The 9,434-nt window shown below is 33.0% G+C and overlaps 1 long non-coding RNA gene across 1 annotated transcript; it reads left to right on the plus strand.

Moving 5' to 3' along the window:
* The first annotated feature begins 7,263 nt into the window (after nt 1-7,263).
* On the plus strand, nt 7,264-9,112 carry LOC120353084. The gene is made up of 2 exons (XR_005572182.1): nt 7,264-7,576; nt 8,819-9,112. It is a non-coding gene; the product is annotated as an uncharacterized LOC120353084 (long non-coding RNA).
* The last annotated feature ends 322 nt before the right edge of the window (nt 9,113-9,434 follow it).

Consider the following 9,434-nt stretch of genomic DNA (forward strand, 5'->3'; position numbering starts at 1 on the left):
TTGGTTTTGCTATCCTTGTCTATCATTCGACAAAGACGGTGGTACTATCCTTTACTAGGTCCACAACGATGACAATTATGTTGTTTACAGTGTAGAAATATAATTAGTTAATGCAGAGAATCGGCATCGCTATTCTTCTATCTTCATTCACTGCCATTATAACGTGGACCACACTATAGTAAATAGGCAAGTTTGTAGTAAAAGTAAATATGCCTATTAAAAGTGTTTTATAGAAGCTATCATTAGTTTTAGTAATATTCTTAAATTGGAGAATTCCATCATATTCAGGGAATCAATAAATTTATGAAAACATAATGTTAATATATATTTTTCTTAAATCTTCTAGTATCTAACTGTATTGGAAACAAAACTAAGATATTTATAGGCTCAAATCAGAGAAGGTGGTCAATTTGGGTTATCTTTTCTATAGGTTAGTAATTCTAATATTATTAATAATCATCATCAAACGTTGCCTACGTTTGGTCAATAGAATTTTTCGCGTGGATTTCAGTGAGTAAACCAAGCTTGTCGTGTGCGTGAAGCGACCTAGTTTGTCGTCGTCCCAGTTTGACGAAATAGCCTAATTCGTCCCAAATTTTTTGGTTGTGATGGATTTCCTATCCCGTACATGTTTAAGAAGATTCTTTCCTTCATTATATTATTATAGAATAGATTATAGATTAAAAGTTTTCATATTGTATTCTCCCAGTAATAAGTGAATAATGGATTTATTAAAATCAAATTTAATAAAATGTACCAGAATTAAAATGTTTTTTATTTAGACTTATTGATAAAAGGATAAAACCCTCTGAAAACAATACTTCTTTCTCTTCCAAAGCCTTCAAACACTCATCATCCATCCAGTTATTTCTGTTTTCTCTCTTTTCATATCCAACTGTTTCCTGTGTAACCACTGTTAAAGCCTTCTTGAAATTCTCCCACTTTTGCTCGACTGTGTCCTTCTCTTCCTTGGTTCTCTGCTATTTTCTCCATAAGTTTAATTGTATCTTTCCCACGCTTCATTTTCTCTCATATATGTACCTTTTGCTATTAATTGTTTTTTGTTTCACTCCTTGCATAGAAGTGTTAATCAAAAGTATCAAATACGTCATTATGTAAGACAGTATTTGATAATAATTTATGTATGTAAAAAAAAAATATATATATATATATATATATATATATATATATATTCAAATAAATAATTTTATAACGTGGACCTCACTATATATAGTCGAATAAGGTGAACCAGACGGCTAGTCTCACAATATGATAATATTATTTTCTACAAAGCCAAGTATCCCAGTCTGTCAGTCGTTTTTGAGATGTGACACTACACATTGAAATAAAACTGGTGATGAATCAAGCCTGAAAGTCGCTTTGGACTTAATGATGGAAGGAAGTAATTATTTAATAATTACTTATTGATGGAAGGAATACAGGCGAGTGAAGCGAGCCTGCTGATCCTATTTCTGGATGATTGGTCCAGGGGGCAGACTGATAAGGCGAGCGAATTGAGCCTGCTGGCTAGTCAGGTGTAAATTTAAGGTGAAATGAAAACGACATTGTCAGTTCCACATAATTTATGTGGAGAAATTCTACAATATTTCTGTTCATAGTGTAAATTTTGGGCTTGAATTTTACCAGTTATGAGGTTGACATTATTCCCAAGTCCTCATCCCTACCCCTTGTGCATTGGTTGAAAAGTTGCATTTTTCAATTTTTTCAAGAATTATTATCAACTTTTAATTAATACAAGAATTATCAGAGACAAGCCTAAAGTGAGGTCTACGTTATAATTGCAGTAGAGAAAGATGGGAGAACAACGTTGCCGAACTTCGGTCTTGTCAATGCCTTCTATAAACGTTAGCTGATACTCGTTTATTAATGTAATATTAACTGTTTATTCTCGTTTAAAATAACCAATTATATTTTATCAAGCAAGAAATTACATTTTTCAATAATTTTATAATGAATTTTCATAATTGAGATGAAATATTTTGTTAATTAATTATTGATTCGACATTCTTGAAAGTCGATCTGGCAACAGAGCAGAGAGAGAACGAGATAGCGCCATCCACTTTGTTGAATGATAGACAAGGATAGCAATACCTGTGGCAATACCATTGCTTATCAAACACTGGCATTATAACGTGGACCTCACTATACGCTATCTGCTCTCTATGGTATTATTCACTTGTTGATTTTGTTGACTTAAAGTGAGGTAGGTTTGAAATATTATAAACACTGTTAAACAATTTCACACTTGTATTGATAATACAAGATAATACATTGTGTAATAGTAATGTTTGCAGTGAACATGTACAAAAATCTGGTGTGGTACACTCACACAACTTTCCTTGCTCATTGAACTATAAGCATCATTCTTAAGCGAGAATAATTTAGGGGAATAACATAATGACGATTGGCGGCAGCATATTTGAAACTACGATCAGACTACTGTATATGTGTATATTATAATTGTTTTTCAGAGTACTTTTTCCTTATGTGAATTGCGAAATTCGATGACTTTTAAAAGTCGTCAAAACTGCTGTTCTACAGATGAAATATCTGGATTAGGCCTATGTGTTTTTTTCATAAACTGCTGCTCACCTACAGTCCATTTCTCAAGGATGGGGTGGAAGCCCCCCCATAAGTTTCTCAGGAAAAAGACTCATGCCAGTTGATAGAGCTGATAAATAACTATACAGAGTATGAATTAGAAAAAAAAATTGTTAAAGTTTTTGACGTGACAACGTCTTATAAATTGGTTTGCCGGGTGACACTTCAAGAAACTGCGTTACGTTCCCACGTTATGCGCTCACAATGAGAGCGAGTGAGAGCGTTCGTTTCGGTTCATGGTCATCTGGAAAGAGCACGAATAGGAGCAGTGGCGAGCAACACAGCAGCAATCCGGAAGCATTCACCTGGAGAGAGAGTGAAACGGAGCAGTCAACCTGCGCAGGAGCCACAAGCAATCTCCTGCGACTGCGCCTGCTTAGGTGAATAAGTGAATAGGTTATGTTGTAGTAATCACAATAATGCATAATCACATAATCATGCATTATTGAATAGGTTATGTTGTAGTAATCACAATGTTGTGGTTCAGTGCGAGATTCTTTGTATAAATTAATGTTTTAAATATAATTCTTTGTATAAATAAATGTTTTGAATTGTTACTATTATTTCATCCTTCTTCCTACTATATGAATGAATATTCACATTAAAATTATTTTTTGCCACACTTGGATGTAATGAGCTGGTTTACGTGCATCATATAGAGGCCAAAAGTGATTGTTTTCCGACCAGGCCGGTAAAACTTTACGGCCCTAGGGCTGTAAAATGACCTTGAATAACAGCTGATCATGTCCGATCCCACAAAAATCATAGAGAGATAATCTCATAACTACTGTAATAATCTATATAATTATGTATCGTGAATCGCGGTATTATGTCTATAATATATTTTATAAATTACTGTTTCATAATTTGATATTTATTATTGTGTTTTTGATATCAAACAATAGAATACGATGATATCTCCATAGCCTCAACAATATAATGTTGGCTGCATTGTCCATTGTCAGAAAGGTACGTATCGCAAGTATTTAAAAGTGAAGAATCGAATTTGAAATCAAAGTACAATAATTGTATCAATATTTAAAAGTGAGGTAGAGTAATAATTGTTTCTTTTTTATTATCGAATTCCACTTCTTAATGCAATACAATCAACAATAATAATAAGAAAATACAGCAGAGATCTGAAGTTTAAGGTAAGCCTACTGGTGAAACTCAGCCTTGACTGAAAAATTCCTAGTAATTTTTCCGTAATTCATTATTAAAACTTTTAGATAATTTTTCTTCAATATTAAACAATATAGAGAAAACATTAGGCTCACTCAAGATTGAATCTTCGAATGTTTTCTCTATGATTTAACTATTTTCAGAGCAATATTTTGTTGTGAAAATGCTGGCACACCGGCTTCAAATTTGCCGCTATACACTATATTATAGTAGCCTACACACGTTACCTGACTTAATTCAGAGTGAAAATTTTATTGTGAGACAGATAATAATATCAATTTTAATAATATAAGTCACGAGCCAAAGTCTGTTGTACACTTTTTAGGAGTATGCTAAGTGTTATCAGTCAGGCCCCTACGTTCAACAATACGCAATGGCCGAGAGTGTATAGGCGTAATAGCTTACATCAGAACTCAAAGCTCAGTGAATAACAAACATGATCTAGGTTCGAATCTCGGTCAATGACATTTTTTTGTCAATGAATTTCGACTTTTATTAGCTATTTTTTATATTAGTTACCGTAATTTAAATTTCAATCAATTTTTTAGATAAATTTTGAGACAAAACTGTGAAATATGCAATTATATTAATTTTTCATCACATTATTTCAAAATAGTAATGAAAATTCTATTCATCCATCTATCCATGAGATATTGCACTGGGCGCAAAGCGCGAGATATAAGAATTCAAACAATTATTTGAAATATTAATAGTATAAAAATATGGTCACTATTGTAAATTATTAATTAGTAATATTGAAATTAATTGACAGTAAAAGTTGTCATAACCAAGATTCAAACTATCAAAATAGGGTGTTTGAATTTTATTTATTTTTCAATTTCTTATATATGGGAAGTTTTTTTTTGGTGTGGCAAAAAATAGCATTCGCAACCCAGGCAAAAATGTTTTTCCGGCTCTCGAATGCTTCAAGTTCTCGACTTCGTCTCGAACTTGAAAACCGCGATCTCGAGCCGGAAAACGTACATTTTCGACCCTAGGTGCGAAATATACTATTACCACTCAAGTCGTTGTCACGTAAAACTTTTGCCCGTAAAACTTTACAGGCAACCATGCAATTTTTTTTCGAGAAAAACATTGTTTTTTTTTAGTCATTATCCGCCATTTTGAATTGAATTTCTTATTGTCGGATCCTCATCGTATAAGGACCTTAAGTTTAAAATTTTAAGTCAATCGGTTAATTAGGAATGGAGCTATCGTGTTCACAGACATACACACACACACACACACACACACACAACACACACACACACACACACACACCAACAACCAAAAATAATGTTTTTGGACTCGGGGGACCTTGAAACATATAGAAAACTTGAAAAAGGGTATCATAATTTTTATGGGAAAGCAATACTTTCCTTACCTATGGTAATGGGGCAAGGAAAGTAAAAATAAGGGTACCTCAATTTTTTTTTTGGGAAAGCAATACTTTCCCTTACCTATGGTAATAGGGCAAGGAAAATAAAAATGCGGGGCATAAAATTTGATTTTGCCCGCTTTTTAGTCGTGCCTAGTGGCTATTAGTAGAACTATCATTCAATACAGAGCGCATGAGCTATATTATGTGCTGTGTTCGAGTAGTGTCAAGTAAAGTCTATTAATTTGTAGGTTATATTGTTATTAGTCGCCTCGCCACTACGCCGTTCTATGCAAATTCAATCTTTTATGGTGAAATGGCCGGTGTACGAGTGTATAGATTAGGTTACCAGTTCAGTAGAATTCTTTTATTTAAAGACTTGAAGTGTATTAGGCTAAAGTCACCAATTTATGCTACTAATAATTATTTCAAACAGGAACATTCGTTTGCTTCATATAGGTTACCTTTGAATGTATGCTGCAGGCATTACCGTGAGTACATTTATATTATTTCAGTAATAATATGCTAGGTACGTAAGTTATTTTGAAGATGTTTGGGATTTTTATTATTCATAAACCAAATGAGGTAGCTCTTTAATTATTTGAAAACTTAAACTAGGCTAGCCTATTTCCATTGCGGCTTATTTCATGGTAGCTTACCGCCATCATTTTTTTTAGAATACTAGAATGATTTATGATAAAATTTATTTTTTCCATTTGGCTCCAAAACACAGTCTAATTTATGATATATAATATATTATATCAGGGGTCTCCAACCTTTTTTATCTAAGGGCCACATTGTCAATTCTTGGAGGCTTAGAGGGCCAATAACAAGGATGTACATGAAATTTGACTTGTGGGGCACACATGACGGGTGATTTGGGGGGTGTAAAATTATTATATTTCCATTAAAATAATATGAGGAGTTTTAAGTAGGTTTAATTAAAACACAGGAAGAAACAAACCAATTCAATTCATTTCAATACAAAGTCCAATTTATTGAGTGTAAAAAGGTCATAAGAAAACTTGAAAAAGCATAAATTTAGCAAGTTAAACAAAATGCTACTAAATTTTTTATAGTAATAAGACAACTTGACAATACACGAGCTCACAGAAAGTTACCAAACTAAAAGAGAATAATTATTTTTAGTGAGAAGATCGCATTTCTTTTCCACTTGAAATGCCCGCCCATTTAGGATCAAACTGTGGTTCCGATCATTAAAATTGTTTTCAAATGTTCATCTGACAAGGAAGATATGTATTTGGAATCAACAAACTTCATTTTTGAAAATGTCTACTCACACTTGTAGGTAGATCCAGAAAGAGAAAACATAGCTTGAGCATGGTTTTTTAATGTTTTTAGAGTCTTTTTCTGGGAGAAACATGTACAGTCCGTGCAGACCATTTGCTAATATCTCACAATGGTTAATCGCTGCTTGTTTACAGCTAATTTTACTCTTATTAAGAAATGGAGTGGCTGGTAAGAGAAGAGTACTGAACTCACAGCTGTTGTCAAAAAAGTGTACAAAAATATATATTTTAAAAAATCTGTAGCAATAACTCTCGGCGGGCCGGACAGAATCTATCCGCGGGCCGGATGTGGCCCGCGGGCCGTAGGTTGGAGAGCCCTGTATTATACTCAATCAGGTTATAGATATTTAATCGTTTATAGTCATAAAATAACTTTTTGATGGTCATAACATGGGTAGGCTACGGTTCAATAGAAATTCTTCCCGGTGGTCGGAACACATTTTAAGCAAGCCATTAACTATCCGATATTATGTCCATCTTGAGATCCATTATTTGACTTCGGATCGTGAATGGGGTTGTAGGCGGGGCGAATGCTGCCAGACGAGTTGGAAAAGACTAGTGAGTGAACTGTTCCCCGACTTGTCCGACCTATTTTGTTAATATATTCTGTGTGGTCATGAAAGTTATTGATCCATTTAAATAGCATTGAAATATTTACTTTTGATTTTGGCTACTTCTTACATTTTTATAGCTGTTTAACCTCAATACCTATTCGTATTTTGTTTATGGCATAATTTATTTAAAAATAAATAGAATTTCATTATCAAATTTCAGAATACCTAATTGGCTAAACATAAACTTAAACCTAATAAACTTCACTCATTTTCATTTCATTAAAAAGTTTGTTATTCTATGGAATAGGCCTATGCATTATAAAGATTATAAAAATTATCTCTTGCTTTCTATAAGAATAATTTTATTTGCTATGCAGGTCCTCTGCATTTCATAAAGATTGATTTTAATTTAAATTTAATAGCTCAAGTATTGAAACTTTATGATTTTTGTTTTACAAGCAGCTTGGACTTCTTCCAGTCCTATCTGAAACAAAACTATGGCCACATCGAGATGGCTGGTTTAGCAGCAGGTAAGGCGCTTTCATGCAATCCTCTTAAAATATAATTTCTATCACATACCGTAATAACGATTAGTGATAGTAGTCACATTGGTATAAATAATTTTACCATATTCTGCTGCTATTTTTTGTAGATACTGTGATAATTTACGCCAAGCTAAAAACTTGGAGCTTTTACATTAGAGTTGTCATTCAAAGTTTTTAACAAATTATGGCAATATGTTAAAATTACAGCAAAATTGCTTTCTCAACTTGTAAAAATCCTCTATCTAACATGATTTTTGTTTTCCATACATTCTAAACACTGAGAAAGTTGCCAACAAAATTTTCCTTCATTACAAGTCCATGCAGACTATGCTTTCTTAGCGAAAATTTTGACAGCTTTTGTTGCTCTACATTGTTTGAGAACAGCAAATTTTTAAAGATAATCAACAACTTTTTTATAGAAGAATCTGTGAAAACTTTGGTGTATAATATGCAGCTTTAAACCCATTGCATTTTGAAAACTTAAACCAAGCTACTCCACAATTGAAAGAAGTCTGTCTTTTCGTCAATACTAAAGAAGATACAGAGAAAAAAATCTCGAAAACCTAGACGAATAAAATGTTTAGGAAAATTTGTAACCTTTAATTTTTCCTAGGATAGTCAGTATTTGATTAACATTGGTGTTGCTATCCTTTTGCCAGATTTTTTACAATGTTGAAATATGATCAATAATTGTTAATTATTAACAAAATTTTCAATCTAATTATGCAAGTGTATTATTTATTGAAAAGTAAATTCACTTGATGAGTACAATAAATTGATTGTTCTAAAGAAGAATGAACAGTTACATAAGATATACTGGTATCAGCTATAAAAGGCAGAGAATCGGCAACGTTGTTCTTCTATATTACTCTACTGCCAATATACGTGACCTCACTATAGACGCGTTTCTTCTATGTTATATGTGATTATAACATAATTTGAGCTACTCTTCCGGTGTAATTTAATCAAGCTTCTGTAAGATTTTGTAGCCAAGCTTGAAGTTTCCTTCAAAAGACAACTTCAAAAAAGTGGCACTGATACAGCCTGTTTGAGAGTGATTTATAACATATTGAAAATTAAGAACTACAATGTATTTTGCAAGCACCACTGTATATAGACTGCACTACTTGTAATTATAACATAATGCTTAGTAGACCTACCTTATGGAAGTCAATCATGTTCACTACTTAATGATGTTTTAATATCATTGTTTTCTTTATGTTACAGAAGTCACCACAGAGGGTCATGTGTGGACTACTGATGCAACAAAAGTGAAATTTATTTGGGATTAAAAGTTAACAGACCGTTGTGCAACCCGGTGATAATCTTGTATTAAAGGAAGTTCTTATGTAGCAAGCACAAGTTATGAAGTTGGTAAAGGCTATTATTATTAATTACATCAGATGACTTTTGTTGCTGCAAGAGTGTCGACCATGTTCATCTACTGAAGCTGCAATGACATCCACTATCTCATAGAATGTTCTATGAGCAGTACTTTGAGAAAAATTATATCTGTCATCAGCAGCTAAGAATGTCTCTGGTTTGCTCAACATCCAAACTGTAAAAAGTATTTTCTCCTCAAGAGGTATTTTTATATTTGCAGGCTGATTAATTCTCCTTCCTATAACTTCTAAGAGCACCTAAAAATGTTGATGTTAATCTTTGTAAAATTGGAATTTAATAAAAAAAAACAAACAATCCACCAATTTTCGATTTGAAATACACCATGTTTGGTTTTTCGTATGGCCTATATCTTACAGTACCTCTATTATATACGCTCATATGGCCGCCGCAAAGTAGACCCACGCTAATCCACGAAAAGCAACCCACGCCGTGGGATGTT

Source organism: Nilaparvata lugens, chromosome 9, assembly GCF_014356525.2.
Source record: "Nilaparvata lugens isolate BPH chromosome 9, ASM1435652v1, whole genome shotgun sequence".
Classification (NCBI taxonomy): Eukaryota; Metazoa; Arthropoda; class Insecta; order Hemiptera; family Delphacidae; genus Nilaparvata; species Nilaparvata lugens.